Here is a 15,253-nt window from a genome sequence, read left to right on the forward strand (position 1 = left end):
GTATCTGCTATGAAAAAGTCAAAAGGCTATTGTCACAATCGCTGCCCCCTGGTGGCTGATACGAGAAGGTTACTAGTGGACCATCCATTGGTAACTTCTGTGCCTGTACCTTCAAGATTGCTGCTGCCGAAGAACACCATGCTATATTTGGAGTTTTAGTGTTTATATTAGAGTGTTACTAATATAGACAACTGATAGTGATGGCTTGAAAAAGCTACAAAAGTAGATAATGAGAAGAGGAACAGAGAGAAAAGCACGGGAGTATTATCTCTTTGAGCTAAAATGGCCTCAGCCTGACAGACTCCATGAGAAAAACTGATTACGGAAAATATGACTAAACAACTAGAAATTGGCAAAAAGTCTACGTCTAAGAGTCAGAAGAACCACTTCCTTGTCATCGTGTGGTCTTTATTAATGCTCACTTCTTATAGGACAAATGGAGCTTACCATAGCAGTACCCATAAGGTATTGAATTCAGGGTTTTTTCTTGTGCTGATTGGCATAATCCTTTAAAAAAAAAAAAAACCTTGTATTAATTATAGTAAGCCGAGTTTTAATTTGTGTAAATTGTTTTCTCTTGGTTTCGTTTTTTTTGTTTGTTTGTTTGTTTGTTTGTTTGTTTGTTTTTTCACTCAGGATCAAATTCTGCATTGCAGTAACCCTTAACTTTCTTCTGACATTGCAACTATAAGGATAGTTCTTGGCATCTGGTGCGCTCTACCACAACAAATCAAACAAGAATCTGAGTCCTTTTCCTTCCTAGGACCCCATGTTACTACTCCCACTTCAGAGAGGCGGTGCTCTGTATTCTAACCCAAAGGCAGATGTCTTAGAAGCTCTATGCTACAGAATCAGCATGAAAGAACAAAGAACAGTACCTGTTCTAGAAGCTTCACTGTGGAGTTATGTTTGCCCCATGCAGTTCTTACTGTCGCCTTCCAATGTCCTCAGGTGACCACTATTGCTTTATCATCACCCTACGTGCTTATAGCCTCTATTATAGAAGCAGTAAATGGATAATTATATGTTATGAGCCTTTTAAAATATAGGTTTCTTTAAATATATGTTTATCATTTCTGTCTTAGTTAGCAAAGCAAAGATGCATATGGCTTACACGCCCTGATCATGGTCTATCCTTGAGTACCAAAGCAGGTAGTCAAGACCAAGCAGGTACCTGGAGTAAGGTGTCCTGCTTACTGGCTTGCTCCACTTGGTTTGTTTAGTCTGTTTTCTGATACCATCTAGATCAACTGCCTAGGGGTGGTAGCTCCCACAGTAAGCTGGGCCCTCCTACACCAATAATTCATCAAGAAATTGCCCTACAGAGTTGTCCACAGGCCAAGGCTATGGAGGTGATTTCTCAATTCAGATTCCTTCTTCCCAAACATGTGTAGGTCTGTCAAGCATACTTATTTCTATAATAACATCATAGAAATAGTGGTGGAAAATTATGGACATGTTTAGGCACTAAAGGAAAAAAATCTCTTTCATTTGTTACTTCTGTTTGATTGGTTTGGAGGTTTAAAACACTGCCTTTCTGTATAATCCAGGTTGGACTTAAACACATGACAATCCTCTTGCCTCAGCTTCCCAAGTGCTACGACAGTAGATATGCCTCATCGTGCCTGCCTCCGCACATGCTCTTCCTCCCTCAGAACTGTCGCTAAAGCATCCTTTCTGTTATGCATTTACTTACTTGCTAATTGTATATTGTAGAGTCACACAAGCATGGCTCTTGCCATCATAGATTTGGCAATCTATTGAAATACAAACAAAAGAAAGTCATTACTATACATGGTGCTCAAGGTAGGCTTTACTGTGATGCAACAATAAATAGCCTCAAATCTCAAATACCATAAGGCCTTTTATCCTAGCCATGAATCTTGATGGATATAGCATTTCAAGAAAACTGTGCATCATTGCCTCTCAGTGCTTTAGCTTAACAACATTAGTGTAATCAACTCTAATGATCGCCACAACATAAAGGATGAGTGAAACAGTCTAGAAGTGGGAACTACGACAGAAACATTCTGGCGAATAACTACATGGAGTCTGGGACTTGTTAGGTCAGAATTCAGCTTGACTTGAACCATGAAGTGTGAGTGAAAATTCTGACACAAGCACAACCTTAAAAAACTATAAGGAACTTTGAAAGGCCAGTATGGATAAGGCATAGTCAATGAAAGGAGGGATCTGAAGTAGGGCTAGAATGAAGTCCTTCAGGGTGGCTAGTACAACAAAGACAGCCTTAATCCAGGGAGTAAAATCATGTGACTTGTGCCCACTGAGTATAATGCCAAGATATATGAAGAAGAGAATCTATGAACCTACAGCATTCATCAGAGGAAAGAATTTCATGAAAAGTAAAGAAAAAAAGATAAATAAACTCAGACACATGGTGGTGGTATGAAAAATGGAAGCAATCAGATAAAGTAGTTCTGGGTGTGTAGGAAAAGCATGACTCAGGAATGACTCCTAGGCTTCGGATTTGAGGCACTGAGTGGGTGTTGTTACCATTTACAAAGCTGATTAAGATGAGGGAAAGGACAGCCTTTGTTTGATTATTGTTCTGTTTGTTCCGTTTTTTGGCTCCTGGCTGGCTGGTTCGCTAGTGGGGGTGGCTGAATGAAAGTTTGAGAGTTTCATTAAAAAGTAAAATTTAAGAAAGCTATGGGACATCTTAGCACAGATCAAACAAGCAATTATAGATACTTGTATGAAATCCATAGATATTGTCCTGCATGGTTATAAATATTGACAGAGGAGGCAATCTATGAAGAGTTGAAGGTGGAATGTGAGGGGGTTGAATAAGTTTAAAATATATTGTATGCACATATGAAAGACTCAATAAATATATAAAAATAATCTATTTAATTGTTAAATGGTCTATAGGGGGAAGGAAAATATGATCAAAACACATAGGACATGTTCAAACAACTAGTAAATATATGTAAAGAAAAATGATGAATTAAAAATAACAGGTCTGCACATGCAGCTATAAAATCTGGGGAAACAGATGCCGTGCCACTTAGAAGTAATTTAAGGGAGAGGAGCATGTTTACAGCACAACACTTAAGAGCTCTAAAATGTAGACTCTGGAAAGAGCTGGAAGAAGAGCTTAAAATTGGACAGGGACAAAGAGTATTTCCATAGCATACAAGGACAATGTGCGCTTAATTGTGAAAAGAATGGCAAACTGTGCCAGCTGCTCCTGGACAGTGAAATTAGATTAGGATTGAAACTGAAGCTCCCTCATTTATCCACTCAGCACAGGATAACTTTCTCGCTTTGAGTTTTCTTCTGACAAGTGGTTATTCAGCAGCTATTATTCTGTGGCCAAATTTTGTTCTAGGTGTTCAAATATGGTTTCACCTATAACAGCCATGTTTTTACCCTCCCTGACTCTTACATTCTGTTAACACATATATGCATTGAACAAGAAAGTGAGTAAAGAAAGTGACTTCAGGGGCCAAGTGCTGTCAAGAAAGTCAAATGTTAGAGAGCATTCTAGCCAACTAGTGGTGATCTAAAAATAGCCATGGAACATCAAAATACTATGTAATGTGTAATTATAAACAACACCTTGTTTTTTTTTTTCTTGACTTGAATAATAGCCAATACAATTTGGTCCAGAGTTTCAAAAACAGTGTGAGCAGAGACAACAGCGGGAGACCTGCTCATCGAGTGTAAGTAAAAGTGAATAGCACTGCTATAATGACTGCCAGGTGTTGGAGAAAGAACAAGTCATTTATTCTATAATGTGTCCCTTTCTACAAGAGGTCAGGTGGCCGACTGCCCAGTTCATGGAATGGTCTACAGGTAGAGCGGATGGGGATACAATGTGGTTGGGGTCCTGTACACAGGTAGAGTGGATGGGGATACAATGTGGTTGGGGTCCTGTACACAAATAGAGGGGAGGGGAAGACAATGTGGTTAGGGCTCCTGTACACAGGTAGAGGGGAGAGGGAGACAACATGGTTAGGGGTCCTGCACACAGGTAGAGGAGAGGGGGTACACAATGTGGCTAGGGCTCCTGTACATAGGTAGAAGGGAGGGGAAGACAATGTGGTTAGGGCTCCTGTACATAGGTAGAGGAAAGGGGGGAGACAACATGGTCAGAGGCTCTGCACACAGGTAGAGGGGAAAGGGAGACATCATGGTTAGGGGTCCTGAAATTTATTCTTTGGCTGAATAGGTGCAAGACTTTGCCAGTGACCACTAGGTGTGAGCATGGTTTTTCAGAAATCTCCAGTTATATGAGTGGCCTCTTATAGGCACAGCGAATTTTCATGAAATCATCTCTACTATAACGTTTTTTTTAAAGAAGCTAATTCTAGACTACAACTTGAAAAAAGCTGATATGTAAAGGGAAATATGTACCAATTAAAAGTATTTCTCTTATTTTCTTTTTAATTGGACAATTAGAAACTTCTTTTGCTACCCAACTCCAAGTAATATTGGGTCCTTAATTTTCCTCAAGTATTAAACAGAGCCAACTGGTAATAATCAATACTGTTTTAGCTCCTCGTTGATTTTCTCCTTCTTAGAGTAGGTAGGTTTAGGCAGTTTGGGTGTTTTCCCGTCTATTATCATTTTCTATAAGGCAAGAATAAAATATATTCCAAACACAAACTGTAGAGGAATAAATCATTTTTCTCAGTACTGAATTAATATCCCCATCTCCCCACAGTTGACAGTTTGAGGTCAATTTCATTGTAACTACTTTGTCATTCTATCTAAATTATGAGGACCTATGACATAAAATAATCTTATAACCCATTCCTATAGAATCAAAGTCACCATGGGCTCAATGGTGCCAATTTAGCTCCATGCCCATCTGTTGGAACAAAATCGAAAGAATGACGCATGGTGAACAATGCTTAGGGACCTGTGAGAGGGGTTCCAGGGGAAAGGGAGAGGGCCTTTACCTCAGATGCACTTCCTTCCCTAGACTGATCTTGGACAGGATTTCATGCCTCTTGTGACAGACATTTACATTATGTTTATAAGACACTTTTATTCTTGTTGGATGTCAGAACATAGCTATAGAATCCTTTCTGGTCAGTGTACCCTGAATCTGTATATGGCTGTCTGCCTTGCTTTCGTGCTTTCCCAGATGTAATCTCTAGTACGTGCCAGACAACTGTGTTTAAACTGCTGTGTCCTGAGACAGGTCTAGGAAAACACTACTCAGTTATTATACAGTAAGTGCTTACTGGAGTTCATTTACATGGTTTTCTGAACTCAACCTTTGAGTTGAGACCATTGGTTCCTTTGTTACAACCATGTAGAAAAGCACACTGAAACTAAAGTAAGATTGTATAAAACATTAGACTGTGTCCACTCCATTCTTTCAAGTTCTCAGATCCCAGATCCAGTAGAAAGGATCTGCACAGCTCCAGGAAAGTCATAGAAAAAGGAGAGAAACCGCTACCAACCAACCAAAACAACTTCCACTTTGTTTTAACACTTAGTAGTGCCTGGCATTGTGAACTTCAAAAAAAAAAAAGAAAAAGCAGTGCACATCATATCAAACACGAGCAACATCACACAATCCCCTTTACCAGCAGCATGGTTACATATCAGTTGAGTACAAGTCCAATGAGCCACAAGACTCTTCTTTCATTTTCCTATATTTTATCTAAGGATTATTTATTTGGACTGACCAATAGTCTATGGAATAACTCCAAAATTAGAAACAGGTTCTTTAAAACAGCATTTGTAGTTATCTAACCTCATGTATAAATGCATGTGAACTACAATACTAGGGACAGGAGGGACCTGGCTGCCCTTGAGTCTCTTCTTCACACTGCCTGAATAGGTTGCCTTTCATCTTCTCAGGTGTGAAATTCTACCAAATGAAGATTCATTTAGGTTAACAAGCCCCATTTTGAAAGGTAAATAACTCTGAGAGAATTAGTTTAACAATTAGGTTCTTTCTGCAAAGTGCACGGCTGCCTTGTCAGATTATTTCCCTCTGAAAGCTCATGAGGTAATCCCCAGAGTAATGAACGTGTTACCAGAATAGAACAAGAAAGGAAGAGCAATCATGGACTATGGGAGAAGGGCTGGAAGGGAAGGCATGCTTGGGTGGGATGCTAAAATAGAAGAAGGTTTTAAAGTATCTTGGAAGGATAAGTTGAGAAGGGAGTTAAAGGAAGATAATTATGATTGCCCTAGAAACAGAAGACAAATTTGCTTCAGTTTGGTCCTGGAGTATCCATGCTTGGTGTGTGTGTGTGTATATGTGTGTGTGTGTGTGTGTGTGTGTGTGTGTGTGTGTGTGTGTAGTATGTTAGCTTGACCTGCTTTAAGAAAATAACACTAGGAGCTTATAAACACTAGGAGCTTATAAACACTAGGAGCTTATAAACACTAGGAGCTTATAAACAGGGTACAACTGTTGGGGACCGAGTGAGGGGCCCTCCTCCAGTCCCCTTACAGATGCTCTGTTTCTCATTCTGCTCTCCTGTAACAAACTTGCAGTCTTGCCTATTGTAAGGCCCTAGGCACCTCCTAAGGGCTCTGTTTTATAACAGTGACTCCCGGAGGCACTGCCTCCTCACACCATCATACTCAGGGAAAGAATTTTAATGTGAGACTATACAGTCCTCTATACTAGTTGCTTGCTTTGTTGCTGTGAGAAAATAACTGATAAAAACAACCTACAGGAGAATTGAGTTTGGCTTACAGTTCATGTGGGTGTAATACTTCATGATGTGGAATGCATGGCAGGAGCAGGAGGCAGCCAGCCACGTGGCATGGACAGAAAATGAACCAGACGTGGGGCCAGGCCACACAATGTCAAGGCCTATCCTCAGTGACAAACTGTCTCTAGCATGACTCCATCATGCCTTTCCAGAGCAGGACCACCATCTGGCACCAAGTTAGCAGGTACATAGAGCCAACCTGCAGGGATAGTCCACAGGACACAAGAAGTGGGTAATATTAAGCATTCTACACACACACACACACACCAGCAGCAGCAGCAGCAGCAGCCTTAATTTCATCTGCCGCAGAAATGTCATCTATTTGACTAAAACTCTCCATATGCCATTCTACTCTAAGGTCTGGAAACAACAGTAGTTAAAAGGCATAAAGCTTCTGCAGTTGTTTTTCAGTAGCCTTATGTATTTAATGGGGGAAAAAACAAGTCAGAAGCCATGTGAATTTATGAAGGTGGTCTGTCAGTGTGGGAGTCAAATGTGGGGCATTTATCTTAATTCATTCTCTCATGCATACATTTCTCAGACCATTATTCCAGTCAAGCCCAGGCCAAAAATAAACACATTTTCAAACTCAAGTACAAACTATCTTTCCTTGACTATCCTAGAGGTTTGACAGACCTTCAGAGAAGTTGTACCAAGAGGATATGGGAGGCTTAAGAAAACCAGTTTTTCCCAGTCTCCGGAGTCAGATGAAGACATTTAACTCAATTACTTACCCTGCAGCTCAAATGCACTCTGCTAAAGGATTATTCATAGCCACGGTCACCAAATAGAAGATCTGTAAACTGCCTGTGGCGAAGGTTGCTTTAGAAGTCACAAAACAGAGCTGAAAGGAGCAGAGGAGTGACGCTCAGCCACACAGTGACTCAGTGGCTGAGAGGACTCCGGGGACTTCTGTTGGCACACCAACTGTACTCCGCCAGCTTTGCCACACAGTCTTTTTACCTGCTTCAGCTATAGTTTCCTCCTTAGTTTGTGAGTTTGTCTAGAGCCTGTGGGAGGAAAAACTAATTTAAATGATTTGTAAACGAAAGGTTTTATAGTGCACAGCTAATAATAAGCAGCAAGATTCTAAGCCCTGGTAGCGTGAGTCAGTTCTCCAGCAAGATCAAAAGCAATCATCTGGCAGATTACCATGTCCTCTACTAGGCAAGGCTTTCTAGCCCTGCTTAGCTGGAAAATCTGGGGATCTTTCAATTGGCACTGCAGTCCATAAGCCAAATCCACCAAATAAGTAAAGACTAGAATTAAGCTCCCCTATGCAGGCTAGACTTGAAGACAGTGAGGATAGAAATAGATATTTACACTAAGTTGAAATCTAAAACAAACCTAGTGGTTTGGAATATATTATTCTTTTAGTTTCACACGACTCCTAGAAACCCTTCACTATTACATATGCCCAAGATAGCAGGCTCTTTTTAAGTCTACTACTGTGCTGGCTACTTTTATGCAAACTTAACACAAGCAAGAGTCATTGGAGAAGAGTGAGTCTCAATTAAGAACTCTGGTGCCCCCTATTTGACCACTTCCCCTTGGTGGGGAGGCTGGTGGCACTCAGAGGAAGGGGAAGCAGGATACCAGGATGAGACCTGATAGGCTGTGATCATATGGTATGGGAGGAGGGCCCCTTCTGTCACAGACCTAGGGGAGGGGAATAGGGTGAAAGAGGGAGGGAGGCAGAAATGGGAAGATACAAGTGAGGGGATAACAATTGAGATGTAATCTGAATAAATTACTTAAGTAAAAAAAAAAGAAGAAGAAGAAGAAGAAGAAGAAGAAGAAAGAAAGAAAGAAAAAGAAAATTCCTCCACAAGATTTCCCAGTAGGCAAGCCTGTGGGGCATTTTCTTGGATCATAATAGATGTATGGCAGTCCAGCTTACTGTAGGTGGTGGCAGCCCTACTCCTGAGTGCTATAAGAGCAGGATAAACAAGCCATTAAGCTGCATTTTTAGTGACCTCTGCATCAGTTCCTGCCTTCTGGTTCCTGTCCTGACTTGCCTCAGTGATAGACTATAATCTGGGAGGAGAAATAAACTGATTCATCTCAGAGTTACTTCTCACCATGATGAGTTATTACAGCTATAAAAGCCCTAACTAAGACATAAATTGGGGCAAGGTCATGGGATACTGCTGTCACAGGCCTGACTATGTGTTTTAGAATAGATTACAAAAAGACTTTGGAACTTTGGGGTGGAAAAGTCATTGAATTCTCAAAGTTTAAGGGGTTGATCTGTGGAAGCTTAGGAAAGAAATGTGGTAAGAGAATTGCAGATGGTGGTGACCTGCCTTGTGACATTTCATATGGAAGCAAGACTCTACCAAGACTGTTTATGTGGTATTTTGTGTTAAAAATGTGTGGTTATAATTAGCTGGGGGTAAAGAATCAGCTTGATTAATAAGAGACCAACTCCACTGAAATGAAACTCTTACTCTTCTGAGAAAATTGACACTAGTCTGCTCGATCTAGAAATTAGTGGAAAGTAATAAGACCCGTATCAATGAAGTGACATCTAGGATTGTTTCCATGGAATCATCACACAGAAACTGGTCCAGTAGAGGCCAAGGCTGTACTTCATGTAGCAGCACAAAGTAATATGTAAAAGTTTTCAAAGTGATACTGGTTCTGAAGGCGTGAAGAGGTCATCATAAGCAGGAGAGGATGCTGGTGAAGGAGTAGCCTCAACGGCAGTGAAAACCCCAGGACTGAAGGGATCAAGGAGAGAGACAGGCTGAGGTTGGCACCACGTGGCAGGGTTAGAGGTCCAGAAAAGAACCTAGAAGAGGCTGTTAGCGAAACATCAATTCAATTGTCATGAAAACCACAGCATTTTGGAGCTGCCCGTACCATGGGCACAGTCACCAAGAACAGTAGCAGCTACAGAGTAGAATTAGCCTGAACCTATGAGACAAGGACCTTGTCCTGCAAGTGGCACAGCTGGGAAAGTGAGAACTGCCAAGCCCCTTGGAGCCCAAAATATTATAAGTGGGGCCCCAGACATCAAACACCTAGCTCTTTCCACTGTTGAGTTTTGGGTTTTGCTTTGGCTTGATTGTGACTGTGCCATGGTTGTTCCCTCTTAGAATAAAAGTGTATTTAACTTCTTCCCAATTTAACAACTTAATGAACTAATTCCTTTAACTACTCAGTTGAATTTAAGTCATAGCTTTAACAACTCTGTTCCTAAAAGTTTGGGGGCTCCGTCAATATTCTCAGGATGAATTGGTTTTAAGGTTATTTACTTGATGCTGTGGTTTCCTTCCCACACTGGAGGACTTCAAGCACCCAGTGCTGGGCATAAGTTCTGCATGTTTCTTTGGCAGAGGTCACATTCAGTTCCAGCCACTGACAGGCAATGTCTTCTTACACATGTCTGCAAATAAAAAGCATGTTCACTTGAATAAATAAAGTGAAAATGGGTTTACATTAAAATTGGTGTATTGATACACTTCCTGTCTACAGTAACTCTAGATGTTGGCATCTAACAACTTACTACCTTGTTACAAATCATAACTACTGGTATCAATTAAACACCCAGGATCCATTTCTCCTCCACTTAAAATTAACTGGCCATCTATTATGTGTCAAGCATTGGGCTATGTAACCCCATCGTGACATGATTTAGCTATACCTTTGCATAAATACACCAGGTTACAGCAGCTGTGAAGTGCTGGTGGACCTCTGGCTTAGTGTTTAAAACTGCTGCTCACACTCATGAAGTTTAGGCTTTAGCTTTTCAGCTCCCAACAAAGCATCTTTCTCCAATAATGGTGATCAAGACAAAGGCCATCAGGAATTAAAATATTAGAAATAGCCCAGGCTGTCCAGATTTGAAATCAGATATCACCAAACCCTCAAGTTGCTCACCTATTTAAGAGTCCTTTAGGTCGTTTTACTTCCTAACTAGATTTTGCCATCTTCTCACTTTCTGTGAGCACTTGCCCTTCCTCTTTACTCAGGAAGAAAAGACATTCCCACATCCTTCACGTCAAAACTACTGATCTCACAGTCCCCTGTCCCGTGAGAAGGTAGTGCATGTGTTCTAAGCAGTTCTGGTGTCTCCAGTGCTCTTCCGTTGAGCTTGACTCATCCATCCTTGCTGCAGATCAAAAGGATTGCATTTACTACTTCCTTTCCATTGGAAGGCTTAATTTAGTTCAAGCCATATGTAAATTCCAAATCTTTCTTTTACTCTGTGCTAAACTTATCAAAATCATCCTAGTTTCTCTCACTTATGAGAAAGGAGAGTGGTTTGCACATAACCCAGAAAGAAAACACAAAAAGAATATTTACAAACATGTTCTTGGCCTAACTGAGGGAAAGGCACGCTCAGAAGAGCCAGCCAATGGAATTTGAGGATTTGGATCTCTTCGTATTGCTTTAGAAATACAGGCTATGGTGGGGTTTTCATCTGCATTAGATTATATCACTTATGCTAGCTCTCCCTTTGATTACCAAGCAGTCTTCTGAATGTAGGTCACCTGCCCACATCACTTTTCCTATACCATACTGAGCAGAGCAGCTGGCACAGTATACAATTTGCATAACAACTAAACCCTCTCATTGTAAGAGTGTGTGCTGCTCTGATTTACTTATCACTCATTAAGGAGTTTGGTTAGTGTAGCTCATCCTACTGAATAGACCACTTAAATACACACACACACACACACACACACACACACACACGTGCCTTTAATCCCAGCAGTTGGGCAGCAGAGGGAGGCAGATCTCTGTGAGTTCAAGGTTAGCCTTGTCTACAAAGTGAGTTCCAGGACAGCTAGAACTACACACAGAGAAATCCTGTCTCCAAACAAATAAACACTCAAATCTCCAGGCATGGAAATCTTTGTCCCAGAATTTTTCTATTTCTAAGAGACTTGTAAGGGATACACAGTAATCTGTAATAAGTATTTAATTCAGCTATATTGCTGGCAAATTCTTAACTAACAAGAGGGCCCCTGATTTCTTTGATTATTACTTTCAACTTCAGTTTCCACATTATACACTCATTCACACATAGCTACACATACACCAATAATTTTCCTATTAGTTTTATTGGCATGTGTTAATTAACTTGTCTTTTGAGTTCATCTATTTTGAAGTCTTTGTTAAGAATAACATTAACGTCTTTAAAGCCCTCAGTCACTTTACTTTGTCAATGGCGTGATAAATTTGTGAAAGTCTAGGTGTCTTCACAAAGCCTAGGAAATCCACAGATTTTAAGCCAAGAACTCTTGGGAGGATCTCATTAACACTGTATTAAGGAAACATGAATGCAATGTTTCCTGCTAACAAATATAATATATTTCTAGCTGCCTCTTTCTTTTCTCAAGTCTTGTTTTTTAATTTTTTCCTCAGTGTTGCTTGAAGACTTTTATCTGCAATGTGTCATTCACTTAGATTGACCTGCCTCAGCAGCCTTCCTCATATTTGTTTTTCTACCTTAGCTATGGATACACACTAAAGACCATGGTCCCCACCCTATCGCCACCACCACCCTATCCCCCTCCACTGCGCCAAATGGCCAATAGTTCACCAATAACTATTGTAAAGTAGAAACCATCCAACTTTTCCCCTTCCATTATTGACAGAGTCAGTCATGTCTGTCCAGTGTAAGTGCAGCGGTTATCAGTTTACAATTGGCAGTGTTTTTATCTGGTCTACCATATGGCACTTCAAAGCCCTTGGCCCTATCTTCTGGGCCTTACATACTCCCCAATTTCTCACAATATACGTTTGCTGAACCTCTGAGGTTCTAATGTAGGACAGAACCATCCACACTCACCATTCGCAGCAATGAGTTGTCATGAATCTCAACTCACTATCATTCACTTCAAAAGGAACTTCGCTGATTAAGGCTCAGAATAACTTTTCTCTGAGGATATAAACAGAGATTCTGAAGGATCTTGATGCTATTTCAGTTTAATTAACCAACAATAGTAAATGTAATCTCCTTGGGCATGGGTTGGTAACCAAACTCACATACCTGGATTGGGTTCCCTTCTATTTTTTTTTTTTTTATTAATTTATTCTTGTTACATCTCAATGTTTATCCCATCCCTTGTATCCTCCCATTCCTCCCCCCCCCCCCATTTTCCCGTTATTCCCCTCCCCTATGACTGTTCCTGAGGGGGATTACCTCCCCCTGTATATTCTCATAGGGTATCAAGTCTCTTCTTGGCTACCAGCTGTCCTTCCTCTGAGTGCCACCAGGTCTCCCCTTCCAGGGGACATGGTCAAATGTGAGGCACCAGAGTACGTGAGAAAGTCATATCACACTCTCCACTCAACTGTGGAGAATATTCTGACCATTGGCTAGATCTGGGAAGGGGTTTAAAGTTTACCTCCTGTATTGTCCTTGGCTGGTGCCTTAGTTTGAGCGGGACCCCTGGGCCCAAATCTGCCTATCATATTGTTCAACTTGTAGATTTCTAGGACCCTCTGTATCCTTTTATTGTGCTATTCTCCCATGCGTCTCTCATTTAGAGTCCCAATAGGATGCCTTCCCCTCTGTCCTTATATCTGCATACTAGCCCAAGGGACATATCCCACAAAAGCCTTCACTTACCAGGGTTCCCTTCTATAAAGCAGCTTTCAAATCCAATCAAAGGTCAGTTGGTTACAACACACTAGTTGTATCACAGTTGCATAGAAGGCCACATATTGCCTATCAGGTGATTTTTTTTTTATTTGTAGGATTAATATCTGGGCAAGACCAAAGATCTGTTCCCCCTGCCCCGCCCTGAATCCCCATCAGATACCTGAATCCTGGTGCTCTTGTAGCTAACCATCAGAGAGGAAGTATTTGATTTAGTTCCAGCTTGCTTTTTCTACAGTTTGCCAAAGCTGCAGATACTATCTTCTAATTCTTGTGGTGAGTGAAGACCTGACAAGAGCCTGATTGTCTGGAGAATATCTGAGGCCATGTGAGGAGTCCCACACCTGGAACAGATATTTTTCAGTAACTCATTGCTTAGTCTAAGGCCAGCATTTTTAGCATGCAGGATAACTTCCTCCAATCTTTCTTTTGTATTTTTCATTGGTTAATAAGATGTAAGTTTCTGTATAAAGCATGACTGCTCCGTGGTGCAATTATGGGGAATGGTTTTGATTTTGTGTTTGTTTTTGTTTTAAATAGGTCTGAGAGAATATCCAGAGACATCTGGAAGAATCTAGAGTAGAGAAAGAAAGTACTGATCATGGCCAGCAGACTGACTGGACCTGGCCACAAGGGAAGCAAGCAGGAGCAAAAACAGAGGGATCCTAAAGAGAGGGCGAGAGCAGAATATAGAGAGAAGGGAGACAGGAGACAGAGAGAGCAAGGGACAGAGGGAAACTGAGAAAGCATAGCCCAAACAGACCCATTATGAGGAGAATGAGTAGCTGGGAGAAGGGGAGCCCATGACTTGGGGAAGTTGGGGAGGGGGTGGGCAGTAAGAAGCTAGTACTATTGAAATGTGTACCTGTAATACTGAGTGAGCCTGGAGGGCTCCATGCACTTCAATGTGCTAATAGGCACTACGGATAGTCATTGTGCCTTTCAGAATTTGCAGAAATGATGTTTCCTTTTAACCTGACAGTTTATTTGTAGCTTTAAATATACTTCTCATGCATACACATCCTCAGCTCCATGTTTGTTTTCCTATGCTAAGTATTTCCCTCTTTGCTTTCTTTTTACCCATGTTCTAGTGTTCCCAGTTTTTTTGTTTGTTTGGTTGATTTGTTTGTTTGTTTGTTTTGTTGTTGTTTTTGGGTTTTTTTTTTTTTTTTTTTTTTTTTTTTTTTTGAGACAGGGTTTCTCTGTGTAGCCTTGGCTGTCCTGGATTCACTTTGTAGACCAGGCTGGCCTCGAACTCACAGCAATCCTCCTGCCTCTACCTCACAAGTGCTGGGATTAAAAGCTTGTGCCACCACTTTCTTAAGGAAGCTTTCCAATGCCACTTCCCTCAAGCACTGTGTGCAATAACAGTGGAGAATGTAGACATCTCAGTATGGTTATTCATCTCAATTGAAATTCTGCATTATCATCCAATTAGCCTGATGTTAGCTATGGGTTTGTTGTACGCAGTTTATTATGTTGAAGTATGTTCCTCTATCCCTACCTTTTTGTGAATTTTGTGATATTGCATGTTGGATTTTGTCAGAGGATAGTTTTCTCACAGATAGAAATGGCCATGTAATTTTCATCCTTGAATTTATTTGTGTAGTGGATAATACTTATTGATTTACATGTGTTGCATCATCCCTGTATCTCTTGAATGAAGCCAACTCTTTTCATGATGAATTATATTTTTGATGTGCTGTTCAATTAGGATTGCCAGTACTTACTTGATAATTTTTACATCTACGTTCATCCCAGAGAACAGTCTGCAACTTTCTTTTCTTGATGTATCTTTGTCTGGGTTTTGGTGTTAGGGTTGTTCTTAGTTCATTAAAAGAAAATTTGGCAGCATTCCTTCTTTTTCTAGTTATGAATAGTTGGAATAATATTAGTGTTAGTTCTTTGAAAGTTTAGTATATATTTG

This window comes from Acomys russatus, chromosome 2 (genome assembly GCF_903995435.1).
Source record: "Acomys russatus chromosome 2, mAcoRus1.1, whole genome shotgun sequence".
Classification (NCBI taxonomy): Eukaryota; Metazoa; Chordata; class Mammalia; order Rodentia; family Muridae; genus Acomys; species Acomys russatus.